A 16427-nucleotide genomic window follows, 5' to 3' on the forward strand; every position below is an offset into this window, starting at 1 on the left:
CCACTATACTGGTTAGCTGCCAGTCCCAGTCCCTGCTCCCTCCTGGGCCCCTGTCTATACAGTTCTGAAGTCCTATAAGAATGTTGAGATCCGGCCGGGCGCGGTGGCTCAAGCCGGTAATCCCAGCACTTTGGGAGGCCGAGACGGGCGGATCACGAGGTCAGGAGATCGAGACCATCCTGGCTGACACAGTGAAACCCTGTCTCTACTAAAAAATACAAAAAAACTAGCCGGGCGAGGTGGCGGGCGCCTGTAGTCCCAGCTACTCGGGAGGCTGAGGCAGGAGAATGGCGTGAACCCGGGAGGCGGAGCTTGCAGTGAGCCAAGATCACGCCACTGCACTCCAGCCTGGGCGGCAGAGCGAGACTCTGTCTCAAAAAAAAAAAAAAAAAAAAAAAGAATGTTGAGATCCTAAGCCGACTCTCACCCAAGGTGGTAAACAACCAGGGGCAACCAGGGGCCACCAGGGGTAGAGAACATACCCAGAGCCTGTAGGTTTAGTGTCCTTCCCCCACTACCCGCCATGGTTGCCAGGCTGCAAGGGGGACTCCAGAAACTTGGGAAGCCCGGGCCTGCAGCTGGCATATGAAAAAGATGCCTGGAAGAACATCATTACCGTCCGTGAAGCCCCCAGATGGAACCAAGTAATCGGGAAATACATGGATGCCAAGCCTGACCCCCACTCAGACCCAGGTGGGAACTGCAGCAGTGATGCCCTCTCTGCCACTCTGCCTGTACCACTGGAGGGGGAACATCGGGCCCCATGTGAGAGTGGAGACACTGGGTGTGGGCAGAGTCCAGTGGTCACTGCAGGTGAACCTTCCCAACCAGATCCACGCAATGCCATCTCAGGTGGGTGTACACCTGGGCTGGGCTGGGCAAGGACACCCCTCGGAGGGTGACAGCCACTGAGGAAGGCGGTCACAGAGGCCCATTTTCCTGTTCTGAGAACAGGTTGGGGGAGTAGAGGGGAATCTCCCCCACCTCCCAGCTGCTTCCAGGAGCTACTTCAAGATGAGATACTCCCCTGCCTGCCTGTTCCCGTTTGGCCCAATGGGCCATTGCAAACATTCAGAGAACAAAAAGGAGCCTCACCCGTTTTCCCTGACACACCAGAGGCAGGTGGATAGGCCCAGGGGACCTGGGGTGGAACCCATAATGTCTGCCCATCCCCAGGCTATGCTGGCTTCATCTTTGTGTGATGGGGGTGGGGGGAATTACCAAGAGAACATCACACAGGCCATGGATGAGTTCTGCAAGAGCCAGGTAGAAGAGCACTGTCCTGGTGGTGCCCAGCACCCAGCTCACACACATCTCTTATTTGACAGCTTCCCCAAAGCAGGCCTTGAAGTCCAGGCTCCTTGAGAAGCCTGGGGAGGAGATTTTGCAGGGCTAAAGGGCCTATCCCCAAAGGTGCCGCCCTCACCAGTCTCATCCTGACAGTCTTGGGTTATTCTTGCCCTGAGATTTTGGAGTGGGGGACAGGGAGACAAGAGACAGTGTCAGTAGCCAACTTTCCAGAGAGCATCGGCCCTCCAGACTGGGGCGGGTCAGACCTCCACTGGGCATTTTTCTCCTCACTGGTTGCCATGTGGGGGAAACAGCACTTGTGAGCACCTGCCCGTCTCCTCAGGTCCTGCCCGGAAACCCCACCTGTGCCTTTGGAGAGAGACTGCCCCGAACACAGCCCCAGCAACTGCATCTGTGGCCTCCAGGGCTTAATCCCCTTCTCCATGGGGTTCAGTGCCTGTGAGTACACAGGGGGCTTGATTCCTGCCCTCCAGTCCCTGCCAGACACCCCATGCCCACCTCATTAAGAGAATGAGGCCACACGGACACACACAGGCCATCATGGTGAGGGGTGCCTGGGGCCCTACTTGCTCACTCTTCATTGCCAGCTCAGGGCCAGCTGTCTGGCCACATTCCTACCCTAAGGTGGGACGTTGAGGACATTGTCCACTGGGCTCACCGGCCACTTCTAAAGTTCCAGAAACAGAGGGCCAACTGGTCCCCTGGAAGTTCAGTACGTGGGATAAGCCAAGGCTTGCCTTCAGGAACAGGTTTCCTACCACGTAGCTGCCCAAAGCCCAGGGCAGCCTCAGGTTCACATGAAGCCTTCCTGCCATGTCCACAGCCCATGCTGACCCCTCCTGGAGCCACTGGAATGCTTGTTCCTGGGCATGTGATAAGCCCAAGACAGCTGCAGCCTTACAGGACCACTCTGCCCATCTGGCAGCGGCACCCAGAGGGCCAATAGAAAGAAGTAGGAGGTGAAACCAGATGCTGTAAGGATGCTTTATCAGGTAAAATCACATTCTATGAAAATGCTTTAAAGTGCAACAGGAAGAGATATAAAGACACAAAGAAAAAGTGCGTAGTGACACATGGCTATCAGAACACACTAAAGAATCCACACCGCTTCCCCCCTTTACCCAGAAAAGCTTCTAGGCCACCTCCTCCTCAGCAGACTGCTCGAACTCCTCCTCCTCGGCGTGGTGTCCTGGCACTGCTGGTACTCTGCCATAAGATTTTTCACGTTGCTCTCGGCCTCAATAAATTCCATCTCATCCATGCCCTCGTATGTGTACCAGTGGAGAAAGGCCTTGCACCTAAACATGACTGTGAACTTCTCCATAATACGCTTGAAAAGCTCCCGGATGGCCATGGTGGTGTTGATACCAGTGGCTGATATTTCTAGCCCTTTGGGTGGGGTGTCACAGGCGGCTGTTTGTACATTGTGAGGGAGCCGATGAGCACAGTGGCTGCTGTTCTTTTGAAGATTGAGCATCTGCTCATCTACTTCCTTCATGGACATGCTATCTCTGAAAATGGCAGCCACCGTTAGGTAGCAGCCATGACGGGGGTCACAGGCAGCCATCACATTCTTAGCATCAAACATCTGCTGGATAAGTTCAACCACCGTCAGGGCCTGGTACTGCCGGCTGCCCCAGTTGGTCAGTGGAGCAAAGCTAGGCATGAAGAAGAGCAGCCGGGGAAATGGGACCATGTTCTTGGCCAGCTTGTGCAGGTCAGCATTCAGCTGGCCTGGGAAGCGCAGGCATGTGGTGACCCCACTCATGGTAGCAGCTACCAGGTGATTCAAGTCACCATAGGGTGTGGGCCGTTGTAGGGTTCTGGAACAAATATTGTACGGTGCTTTGTTATCAATACAAAAGGTTCCATGTGCATTTTCTATGAGCTGGTGGATTGAGAGGATGGCATTGTAGGGCCCCACTACGCTGTCTGACACCTTGGGCGAGGGCAGGACGCTGATCCTATCTGGGTACTTCCTGCATCTTACTGAGCAGAAGGGAACCCATCCCCCACCCAGGGAGTGGGCCAGCTGGAAACCCTGCAGGCAGTCACAGCTCTCAGCCTCCCGCCTCAGTGTCCATCCCTGACTCCATCAGCTGCTCACTTTCTGGATAGTACCCTGTGGCCCAGTTGTTCCCGGCCACACTCTGACCTGTAAGACAGTATAGCCAGTCACTCGACGGCCAGGTATACGCTCAGCAGTGGTCACTGCCACAATGCACAAAAGGCCAAGTGTCATGCGTGAGGTGAAAGCACCATTCACCATACACATGGAGCAGGTGGACCCCCTCCCCCAAAGTTACAGGACAGCAGCCTCCCCTGTTGGAAATTAAGCCAGTAAAGCACCAAAAGCAATAGCAACAAAAGCCAAAACTGACAAATGGGATCTGATTAAACTAAAGAGCTGCTGCACAGAAGAAACTGTCAGAGTGAGCAGACAACCTACAGAATGGGAGAACATTTTTACAATCTATCCATCTGACAAAGAGCTAATATCCAGAATCTACAAAGAATTTAAGTTTACAAGAAAAAAACAACCCCATCAAAAAGTGGGTAAAGGATATGAACAGACACTTCTCAAGACATTTATGCAGCCAACAAACATGAAAAAATGATCATCACTGGTCAGAGAAATGCAAATCAAAACCACAATGAGATACCATCTCACGCCAGTTAGAATGGCAATCATTAAAAAGTCAGGAAACAACAGGTGCTGGAGAGGATATGGAGAAATAGGAACATTTTACACTGTTGGTGGGACTGTAAAGGAGTTCAACCATTGTGAATGACAGTGTGGCGATTCCTCAAGCATCTAGAACCAGAAAATACCATTTGACCCAGCAATCCCATTACTGGGTATATACCCAAAGGATTATAAATCATGCTGCTATAAAGACACATGCACACATGTTTATTGCGGCACTGTTCACAATAGCAAAGACTTAGAACCAACCCAAATGCCCATCAGTGATAGACTGGATAAAGAATGTGGCACATATACACCACGGAATACTATGCAGCCATAAAAAACGATGAGTTCATATCCTTTGCAGGGACATGAAGCTGAAAACCATGCTCAGCAAACTAACACAAGAACAGAAAACCGAACACTGCATATTCTCACTCATAAGTGGGAGTTGAACAATGAGAACACATGGACGCAGGGAGGGGAACATAACGCACAGGGGCTTATCAGGGGGTGGGGAAAGGGGGAAGAGACAGCATTAGGAGAAATACCTAATGTAGATGACGGGTTGATGAGTGCAGCAAACCACCATGGCACGTGTGTACCAATGTAACAAACCTGCACGTTCTGCACATGTATCCCAGAACTTAAAGTATAATAAAAAATAAAAATAAAAAAAAGGAAAGAAATTAAGTCAGGAGCCAAACCTGAGACAGCCTAACAACAGACCTCCCTGCAGGGAGGTTACATCATTCCCAAGAAACGCAGTAGCCACGGCCCCCACTCAGCTCCCTGCAGGGAGGTTACATCAGCAGCTCCTCTCCTCGGGCAGACACCTGGGCCTTCCTCCCAAAGCCCGTTGAGGAGAGGGAGATTGAGGACTCAGAGGATAGGAGGGTGTTGAGGGGCCCTGGCTCCACAGTTCTCACAGCCATGACCTTGGGGGCACTCCTTGACTCTGAGCTGCCCTGGCTAAGGAGCCACACCCCAGTCTCTACCCACAACTCACCGAAAACGAAGTTGTCCAGCCTGAAGATCCGCCTGAAGGGCTCGGAGCGCACAGAGTTCAGAGTGCTCGGTTCCAGATCAACTAGCACAGCGCGAGGCACTTACCTGCCACCTGAGGGGGGGCAGAAGGGCATCAGCGAGGGGAGGGCCACTGTGCCCAGGAGGGCAGTGGGGGAAGGACTGGGGTCTCACCGCTGGCCTCGCACGTTGATACACTGCAGCAGCAGGTCCCTGTCCCCGTGGTAGGGGCCAGCGGAGTCGATGGCACGTTCATCAGAGATCACCTCCCAGAACTGCAAGAGACACGAGGGGCCAGATAGGCCGGGGCTGAGTCAGGACAGAGAGCTGGAGGCTCCCCAGCCCCTCTCCCACCCCCTCCCCAGGCCACTGGGTCCCTGGGGGTCCGCCCTGGCCACCAGGCCAGCCTCCCAGCTCCACCGGGTCCGGGGCAGGGAGCCCAGGGGTGGCAATGCAGGGGCGCCGCCCCGCCACTGCCAGCAGCTTCCCGGGCCACCTGTCAGGTCCCCCCCACCCCGCCCGCCGCCAGCCTTGACGCCGATTTGGTTCCCGCACTGCCCGGTCTGCCTCATGGCCAAGGCGGGACTAGGGTGGCAGGAGAAACGCGAGAAGGAGGAGCAGACAGACGCGCAATGACAGGGCCTGTGTTCCACCGACGCTGAAATAGCCCCGCGCCCACCTCCCCCAGCCTCGGGTTGGGCTCCCAGAATAAGCAGCAGCTTTACTTCCACACACCTGTGAATCCCTTGGCGTTTAATGTCTGTTGGAGAGCTCAGGTGACCTTGCCCTGGTCCTTTCCAGGCTGGGGAAAGCGGGTCAGCTGGAGAACTTCCTCCCACGTCTTTAGTAAGACTACATCCCTAGCTGAGCTGAAACTGAATTTTCCTCTCCTGTGGGAGGGGAAGCCTCGTGTTTCCATATTCACAGATTGCCTTCGCACCTGTCCTAGACTGAGCACGTATTTTGTAATTGATGAATCCTTTCATCTATTAGATCTGTGGTTAGAAAAGGCCTTCCATATGACTCAACAGGACTTATATAAGTTTTCCTTTGGAGCAGTTCAAACCTACAGTAAGCTATGGGTGTTAGGGATAGTCAGGCCTCTGACTTAGCTAGAGTCTTTAGAGTATGACTAGTACTTTCACCTGTCCAGAGGGCCGTGGTCTCCACGAAGAGTGAAGGTGATATTGGATTCCTAAAGCTGAGGATAGGTGTTGGGATACACCTGCTGTGAAAGATGGGCCACTGTCACTTTGCAGGCTTTTAGATGACCCAAACTGAGGAATTATTTCTTCCAGTAAACACTTTTCAGATAGGGTGGGGAATGCCTCGATCTAACCAGTGAAGGTATCAGTGAGCATTAGCAAATATTTGAATCCCCTGCAGAAAGGGTTGTGAGTAAATTAGAGTTGCCAGTCCTCACCTGGCTAGGTTCCTCAGTATTGGACAGGTTTAACTGGAGGACTAGAAAATTGCTGGCTGTTTGGGTTGTTTCAGGCACAGAGCTTACAGGGCTGAGTCATCTGTTTTAGTGTCTTGAAAAGATTTATCCCCACAAACGAATGAGACATTCACTGAAACAAAGAATCCTTCTAGGGTGAAAAGCATCATGAAAGTGGTGAATTACTTTCCTATGATTGGTACTCGGCATTAGTAATTTATTACCATCAGTCAGCCAGCCAGAGGGGCCCTGGACTAAACTGCAATCCCTGGCCCGGCTTAGTTCTTCAGAGAATTCTGGCCCAGCTCTATGTGTGCTGACCAGCGTGCCCATCAGCTTCATTGCCCCTTTCAGTGCAGTGGCCTTGGCTGCCGCATCTGTGAGAGCATTTCCTTTTACATGGTCAGTCTCTCTTTTGATGTCATCTGCAGCGAATTGTAGTCACTTTTTTTTTTTTTTTTTTTGACAGCAAAGCAGCATTCTAACAAACTCAAAACCTGAGTGATATTGTCTGGAAAAGCCCTCGGTGGTCAGGAGTCCCTACCCATTCCAAATTGCAGCATAAGCACGAAACGCTAAAATATCACACTTGGAATCAGTGTGAATGTTAACTTTTAAATCCCTTCCCAACTGCAGGGCTCTAGTAAGTTCAATTAACTCAGAGGCCAGCAAGGTTTGTGCCTTGATTCTCTTGTGCTGACTAGTGATAGCATATCTAGCACTCCTGTTTCCCCGATGCATAAAACAGCTTGCATCTGTTAACCACTCTTCCTTGGGATGGTCAAGGGGCTCATCTCTCTTCAGTCTGGCCTGCTAGAATAACTTTGTTTCATAACCTGTGACATGGTTTGGCCGTGTCCCCATTCAGATATTATGTTCGGTTGTAGCTCCCGTAATCCATGCATTGTGGGGGGGACCCAGTGGGAGGTCATTGAATCGGGGGTGGGTCTTTCCCATGCTGGCCTCACGACAGTGAATAAGCCTCATGAGATCCGATGGTTTTTTTGTTTTGCTTTGTTTTGCTTTTTTGAGACACAATCTTGCTCTGTTGCCCAGGCTGGTGTGCAGTGGTGCCATCTCAGCTTAATGCTATCTGTCTCCTGGGTTCAAGTGATTCTCCTGTCTCAGTCCCCCGAGTAGCTGGGATTACAGGCGCCACCACCATGCCTAGCTAATTTTTGTATTTTCAGTGGAGACAGGGTTTCACCATGTTGGCCAGGCTGGTCTCGAACTCCTGACTTCAGGTGACCCACCCTCCTCGGCCTCCCAGAGTGCTGGGATTACAGCTGATGGTTTTATTTTATTTTATTTTATTTATTTATTTATGTTTTTTTGCTTTAAGTCTCTTTATTATTGTAGAATTTAGTTACTTTTATTCTAAAGTAGAGATAATGCAGTTTTGCCTTTTTATTTTTTTATTTTTTTTATTATACTTTAAGTTCTAGGGTACATGTTCATAACGTGCAGGTTTGTTACATATGTATACTTGTGCCATGTTGGTGTGCTGCACCCATCAACTCGTCAGTACCCATCAACTTGTCATTTACATCAGGTATAACTCCCAATGCAACTCCTCCCCCCTCCCCCCTCCCCATAATAGGCCCCGGAAGGGGAGTTTCCCTACACAAACTCTTGTGCCTGCTGCCATCTAAGATGTGACTTTGTTCCCCATTTGCCTTCTGCCGTGATTGTGAGGCCTCCCCAGCCATGTGAAACTGTGAGTCAATTAAATCTCTTTCCTTTATAAATTACCCAGCCTCATTTGTCTTTATTAGCAGCATGAGAACAGACTAATACAACCTGTGTGCCAGAAAGGCTGGGAGCACCTATGGACTCTGGCAGATAAGTGGCTGGGTTTATGGTTTGGCAGACTTTAAGGGTTATGTCTGGAGTGTCTAGCAATAAGGCCTGATACTTTAATAAATGTTCCCCTATTATCCACTGGTGCCCTTTAGCTTCTAGGACCACCTTCCCCTGGTGTGGGGTCCAAAACCTTTAGGGGCTATCCTGATGTTAGTTTGTTAGCTTTGCCTACTAGGAAAGTTGTAGCAGCAACAGCTCTAAGACATCTAGGTCACTCTGAGGCCACCTGGTCTATCTGCTTAGAAAAGGAGGCTGCTGGCCTTGGAATGTTCCCCCGTTTGGGGACAAGATTACCCAAGGCCTATGCCTTGCTTTTTGGCCACACAAAGAAAAAATGGTTCATCCAACTTGGGGACTCCCAAGGCTGTAGCAGAGCCCAATTTCTCTTTGAGAGTGTCGAAGGTTTGCTTGCAGTTCTCATTATGTTCAAGAATCTCTAAATCTTTCCCTTTTAGTGTATTATATAAAGGCTTGGCTACATGTCCAGATCTGGGCACCCATAAGCAGCGGTACCCAGCCATCCCCTAAAAAGGTCCACAGTCATTTGTTGGACTGAGACTCCTGGATGACTAAAAGACTTTTTTTTCCTTCTAGGGATGTTGATCAGTTCCAGGGGTTAAGACAAATTCCAAGTGTTTGAGTCTTTGAGTAAAAATCTGAGCCCTGTATGCGATACCCTATATCTCCTAGTTCCCAGGAAATTTATCAGTTTAACAGTATTATTATCCAAGTCTTCTTTAGTTGGGCTAGCAATGACCAACTCATCTACATACTGAATAATTGTGCCCCTTTGAAGTGTAGATTTCTTAAGTCCTTAGCTAGAGCATTTTCAAATAAGTGGGGGCTATCCCAGAACCCTTCAGAGAGGACTGTCCAGGTGCGTTTTGAGGCTGCATGAGTATCTGGAACAGTCCATTCAAAGGCAAACATATTGTGAATCTGGATGCATTGAGACGCAGAAAAATGCATTCTTCACATCTAAGAATGTAAACCAGTTCTCACATCCCTGGGACTTGGGTAAGGATTGGGGACAATGAGGTGTATGGAGACAACAACTGCATTTATTAATCCTCTGAGATTTCTGACAAATCTGTACTTGCCATTAGGCTTTTAATCTGGTAACATGGGAGTATTATAAGGAGACTCTCATGGCCTTAATAAGTCATATGGCAAAAATTTGGCAATGAGGGGTTGAATTGCCCCTCATGCTTCTTACCTTAAAGTGTACTGTCTCTTCTGATGTTAAGGAGCACTAGGCTGAAGTTGGATTTGAATGGGGGAGGTGTTAGTGCATTTCCCAGAGCCGGCGTGGCCCAAACCTCAGAATTTACTTGAGACAACACCTCAGGTGGTAAATGTGACAGCTCATTCTTAACTTATTTTTTTCCCCTGAGGGGTCAGGAACAAAAGTAACACTTTCTCTGCTTTATAATCTGTGAAGGTCACCATGGCTTGGACACCTGAGTCAATAAATCTCTCCCCAGTAAGAGGTCAACCAGCCAGAGGGGTAGAGGGGTCAATATGAGATTTGAGTGGGGACACAAAGCCTAACCATATCATGTAGCTATTAATCCCTTTTCAGATGAGTAATTTACAAGTATTTTCTCCCATTTTTGGGGTTTTCTCTTCACTTTGTTGATTGTTTCCTTCACTGTTAAAAAAAAAAAAAAAAAAAAGGCTTTCTGACTTGCTGTAATCCCATTTGTCCATGTTTGCTTTGGTTGTCTGTGTTTATGGGGCATTATTTAAGAAACGTTTGCCCAAACCTGTGCCCTAGAGGGCTTTCCCAGTGTTTTCTTGTAAAAGTTTGATAGTTTGAGGTGTTAGGTTTAAGTCTTTAATCTATTTTAATTTCATTTTTTTTATGTGGCAAAAAATAGGGTTCTAGTTTCATTCTTCTGCCTATGGCTTGCCAGTTTTTCCAGCCCTATTTATAGTGAAGAAACTGTCTTATTTTTCATTGTATGTTCTTGGCACTTTTGTTGAAAAGTTTACTGTAGGTGTTTGGGTTTGTTTCTGGGTTCTCTAGTCCACTGAAATTGTCTTTATGTCTGTTTTTATGCTAGTGTCATGATGTTTTAATTACTGTAGCTCAGTAGTATAATTTGAAGCCAGGTAATGGGATTCCTCCAGTTTTGTTTTATTTACTCAGCATAGCTTTGGCTATTATGGTGTTTTGTGGTTCCATATAAATTTCAGAATTCTTTTTTCTATTTCTGTGAGGAATGCCATTGTTATTTTGATAAGCATGGCATGAAATCTATAGATTGCTTTGAATTGTATGGACATTTTTAAAATACTGATTCTTCCAATCTGTGAACATGGAAATATCTTTTCATTTTTTGTATCCTCTTTCATTTCTTTTATCAGTGTTTTTTAGTTTTAATTGTTGAGAACTTTCATTTCTTTGGTTAATTCCCACACATTTTATTTGTGGCTATTGCAAATAGGATTACTTTTTTTAATTCTTTTTCAGTTTGTTGACTGTCAGCAGATAGAAATCCTACTGATTTGTATATGTTGATTTTGTAATCTGCAAATTTACTCTATTAGTTCTAATAGTTTTTTTGGTAGATATATTAGGCCATTGTCGCACTCTTATAAAGAAATAATCTGAGACTGGGTAATTTATATAAAGAAAAGAGGTTTTACTGGCTCATAGTTCTACAGACTGTACAGAAAGCATAGCACTGGTTTCTGCTTCTGGGGAAGCCTCTGACAGCTGACAATCAAGGCGAAAGATAAATCTGGTGTTTGCACATCACATGGTAAGTGAGAGGGCCAGAGGTGGGGAGTCCTACACACTTTTAAATGACCAGCTCTCATGAAAACTTACTATTGTGAGGTGTCACCAAAGGAAATGATACCAAACAGTTCGCAGAAATCCTGTCCTCATGATTCAATCACCTCCCCACTTAACCCACCTCCAACATTGAAGATTACATTGCAATATGAGATTTTGGTGGGAACACACACCCAAACTATATCATTTTGCCCCTGGCCATTCCAAATCTCATATCCTTCTCATTTTTCAAACTACAATCATGACCTCCTAATAATCCCCAAGGTCTTAACTCCTTTCAGCCTTTACTCGAAAGTTGAAAGTCTCATCTAAGACAAAGCTAGTTTCTTCCTCCTATAAGCCTGGAAAATGAAAAACAAGTTAGGTACTTCCAAGATATAAAGGGAGTATAGACATTGGGTAAATACTCCTATTCTAAAAGGAAGAAATCAGCCAAAAGCAAGAGGCCGCAGGACCCACGCAAGTCTGAAACCCAGAAGGGCAGTTATTGAATTGGAAGTCTCCAAAATAGTTATTTTTTTCTCTTTGTCCCATTTCCAGGGTACACTAATGCCTTGGGAAGGTCTGACCTTGTGGCTCTGCATGGTTCAGCCCCCACAGCTGCTCTCATGGGCTGGTATTGTGTGCCTCTGGTTTTTCCAGGTGCAGGGTGCAAGCTGTAGCTAGATCCACCACTCTGGGGTCTAGAGGACTATGATTCTCTCCTCATAGATCTACTAGGCCATGCCCCAGTGGGAAGCCTGTGTGGGGGCTATAACCCCACATTTCTTCTCTGCATTGTTTTAGTAGAGGTTCTCCATGAGAGCTCCATGAGAGCATCCCTGCAGCATGCTTCTGCCTGGACACCCAGGCTTTTGCCTACATCCTTTGAATAAAGGTGGAGGCTCTCAAGTCTCAACTCTTGTATTTTGTACACCCATAGGCCTAACACCACATGGAAGCTATCAAGGCTTATGGCTTGCACCCTCTGAAGCAGTGACTGGAGTTGTAACTGGGCCAATTTGACCTATATCTGGAGCTGGAGCAGTGACCAGGATGCAGGGAGCCATGTCCCAAGGCTACCCAATGCAGCAGGGTCCTGGCCCTGATCCCAGAAATTACTGTCTTCTTTTAGGCCTCAGGGCCTGTGATGGGGGGCTGCCTCTAGATTTCTAAAATGCCATCGAGTCCTCTTTCCCATTGTCTTGGCTATCAACACTTGCTTTTGTTTAATTATGCAAATATCTCTAACAAGTGGTTGTTCCACAGCCTGCTTGAGTTCCTCTCTTATAAAAGCTTTTTATTTTTCTGCCACATGGCTAGGCTGCAAAGTGTTCAAGCTTTTACACTATGATTCCCTTGTAAATACAAGTTACAGCTTATTTTTTTGCTCCAAGATGTGAGCATAGATTGTTAGAAGCAGTTAGGCCACATCTCGAATGCTTTGCTGCTTAGACATTTCTTCCATCAGAAACCCTAAATCATCACTTTCAAGTTCAAACTTTTATATATCCCTAGGGCATGAAAGCAATTCATCCAACAACTTTGATAAGACATAACAGGCATGACCTTTGCTTCAGTCCCAATAAGTTTCTCATTTTCATCTGAGACCTCCTCAGCCCAGCCTTCACTCTCCAGATCACTATCAGTATTTTGGTCACAGCTATTCAACCAGTCTCTAAGAAAATCTCCACTTTACCTCATTTTTCTGTCTTCTTCTGAGCTCCAAAACTCACACCTGTAATCCCAGCACTTTGAGAGGCCGAGGCAGACAGATTACTTGAGGTCAGGAGTTTGAGACCAGCTCAGCCAACATGCTGAAACTCCATCTCTACTAAAAATACAAAAATTAGCCTGGTGTAGTGGCAGGCACCTATAATCCCAGCTACTCGAGAGGCTGAGGCAGGAGAATCATTTGAACCCCAGAGGAGGAGGTTGCAGTCAGCTGAGATCGCGCCACTGCATTCCAGCCTGGGTGACAGAGCAAGACTCCATCAGAAAGAAGAAAGAGAGAGAGAGAGAGGAAGAAGAAGAAGAAGGAGAAGGAGAAGGAGAAGGAGAAGAGAAAGAAAGAAAGAAAGAAAGAAAGAAAGAAAGAAAGAAAGAAAGAAAGAAAGAAAGAAAGAAAGAAAGAAAGAAAGAAGGAAAGAAAGAAAGGGAAAGAAAGAGAGAGAGAGAAAGAAAGAAAGAGGAAAAGAAAGAGAAAGGAAGGAAAAAGGGAGGGAGAGAGAAAGAAAGAAAGAAAGAAAGAAAGAAAGAAAGAGAAAGAAAGAAAGAAAGAAAGAAAGAAAGAAAGAAAGAAAGAAAGAAAGAGAAAGAAAAGGAAAGAGAGAAAAGGAAGGAAAAGAAAAGGAAGGGAGGGAGAGAGGGAAAGAAAGAAAGAGAAAGAAATAAAGAGAAAAAAAGAAATAAAGAGAAAGAAAGGAAGGAAGAAAGGGAGAAAGAGAGAGAAAAGGAAGGAAGGGAGGGAGAGAGGGAGGGAGGAAGGAAGGAAGAAAGGAAGGAAGGAAGGAAGGAAGGAAGGAAGGAAGGAAGGGAAGGAAGGGAGGGAAATTCCATATTCTTGTGATATTGGAGCATGTGCTTACAGATCTCATCTTACTGAACAGAACATAGACCACTTTGAATGTCATAGAACTTGAGAGGTAAATCACATGTGGTACAAATTATGCCCCAGATATGGGCAATAGGACCATGTTACGATGTGTGGTATTTTAAATTTAGTTTGCCAATTATGAAATGTAGACTCTATTTCTTTCATTGAAAGATATTTAAAATTTAACTATAATTTACAAGATGAACTGTTCAAACTGATGACAAATTTGGGAAGAAATGCTCTGCTTAGGCAACAGCACCCACAGCGCATGAGGCCCCGAGGCATTTCCTCCCATGACCTGCATATCTCTCCCAGCAGGCTCTCTGCCCTTGTCCTCCATGCTTCACCAAACTGTCTTTCCTATTCCTTCAAGAAAGGAGGTCTGTCTGTTGTACAAACATGGCAATATGGGATTGGAAAAGAATATTTTAGTCTTTACATCAGGTGGTAGTGTCTGCGTATGATGAAGCGGTCTAGCCTGAGATTCTGCATTTTTTATTCTTTTTTTAAGATTCTACTTTTTTGTTTTGTTTTGTTTTTTTGCTGGAAGACAATTCATTCTGAAGATTCTACATTTTTAACAAGCTCCCACATGATGCTGGTGTTACTGTTCTGTGAACTACAGTTGGAACAGCTCACTACGAGACAATTGCTTCTTCTTATTTCACTGAGAAAAATAGAAACAACAAAAAAAAATTTTACGCACTCTTACCACTAAATCGACTCACGCACCCACTTGCATTGTGTTCATATGTTCTGCATTCCCTCCTTTTCTACGGGTAAATTATGTTCTTATTGAAAACCAACTACTTGGGAGGCTGAGGCAGCAGAATCAATTGAGCCCAGGAATTTGAGACAAGCCTGGGCAATACAGTGAAACTCCATCTCAAAAACAGATTTTTTTTTTTTTGAGGTGGAGTTTTGCTCTTGTCACCCAGACTGTAGTGCAATGGCATGATCTCAGCTCACTGCAACCCTCCTGGGTTCAAGGAATTTTCCTGTCTCAGCCTCCCAAGTAGCTGGGATTACAGGCTCCCACCACCACACCTGGCTAATTTTTGTATTTTTAGTAGAGACAGGGTTCACCATGTTGGCCAGGCTGGTGTCAAACTCCTGACTTCAGGTGATCCACCTGCTTCAGCCTCCCAAAGTGCTGGGATTACAGGCGTGAGCCACCATGCCCAGCCAAAAAAGAATTATTTTAATCAAAAAAAAAAACATACCCACTTGTGAGAAAGATCCCAATTCCTTCCTTCTGTCTCAAGAACATCACTCCAAGATTTGTTCTCACCACTTTCCATATCAGTTTCCCTCTCTTTACTGTAACATTCTCGTTAGCATTAAAATATGCTGTAATAGGCCAGGCACGGTGGCTCATGCCTGTAATCCCAGCACTTTGGGAGGCCAAGATAGGAGGATCACGAGGTCAGGAGTTTGAGACCAGCCTGGCTAACATGTGAAACCCGTCTCTACTAAAAATACAAAAAATTACCTGGGCGTGGTGGCAGGTGCCTGTAATCCCAGCTACTTGGGAGGCTGAGGCAAGAGAATCACTTGAACCCGGGAGGCAGAGGTTGCAGTGAGCTGAGATCACGCCATTACACTCCAGCCCAGGTGACAGTGTGAAACTCTGTCTCAAAAAAATAAAAGAAAGGAAAATAAAAAGAGAAAAAAGCATACATATATATATATACACACACACACTATATATACACACACACATATATATATACACACACTATATATATACACACACATATATATATATACACACACACATATATATATACACACATATATATATACACACACATATATATATACACACACACATATATATACACACACACATATATATATATACACACACACATATATATACACACACATATATACACACACACTATATATATACACACACATATATATATATGCTGTAATAATTCATTCTTAAGAAAACAGACACTTCATCAGCAGTGTTTAGGCAAAGAAAAAAGAAACTGTAAAAAGGTAAAAGGAATAGGAAAAAAGAAAACGAGCAACAACAGAAAGACCGTCTCTCCTACCCACAGCCTCAGCCAGGTATCTCCCTCATTTCACTGTTTCCTTTGATTGCAAAACTCTTCCAGAGAATTTCCTATTTCATCTGTAATTTTTCTCCTCCGATTCTCCCTTCAACGGACCCTAATCAGTCTGTTATCCTCTCCACTCCAACCAGACAGCTCTTGGAAGGCTCATAGTGACTTGCACATTGTTAGAGTTCGTGTTCAATTCTCAGCCACATTTCACATGATCTTGCAGAAGCATGTGCCCCTGCCAACCACTCCCTCCTCTGAAAACACTGTCACTTTGGGCTTTTGGGTTACTACCATCATTTGGTTTTTCTCCTTCTCAGACTTCTTTATGGTTCCTTCTCATTTCACCAGTCTCTTCATTTCAGAAAGCTCCAGAGCTCAGATCTTGGCTCTCTTCTTTTTCCTTTCTATGTTCACTCTTCTATGGTATGCGGCGATATGCTACTGACTCCCCACAATGTGTCTTCTGACCAGACCCCTCCATTGAACTATGGGCCTGCTTACACCACGTGCGAACTTACATGCCTAATAGCTAAGCCAAAGGTAACATGTCTAAAGCTTCGAAACCCATCATAAATTAATCCATGCCGCTTCAGAGAGGGTGCTGAGTGATGCCAAGCAATCCTAGAAGAGAACATTCACGA

At 46.2% G+C, this 16427-nt stretch overlaps 1 pseudogene; it reads right to left on the reverse strand.

The window, feature by feature from the left end:
- Positions 1 to 2444: 2444 nt before the first annotated feature.
- On the reverse strand, positions 2445 to 3320 carry LOC100429232 (tubulin beta-8 chain pseudogene; annotated as a pseudogene).
- Between the last annotated feature and the right edge of the window lie 13107 nt (positions 3321 to 16427).

The sequence above is a fragment of the Macaca mulatta genome, chromosome 1, assembly GCF_049350105.2.
Source record: "Macaca mulatta isolate MMU2019108-1 chromosome 1, T2T-MMU8v2.0, whole genome shotgun sequence".
In the NCBI taxonomy this organism is placed as follows: domain Eukaryota; kingdom Metazoa; phylum Chordata; class Mammalia; order Primates; family Cercopithecidae; genus Macaca; species Macaca mulatta.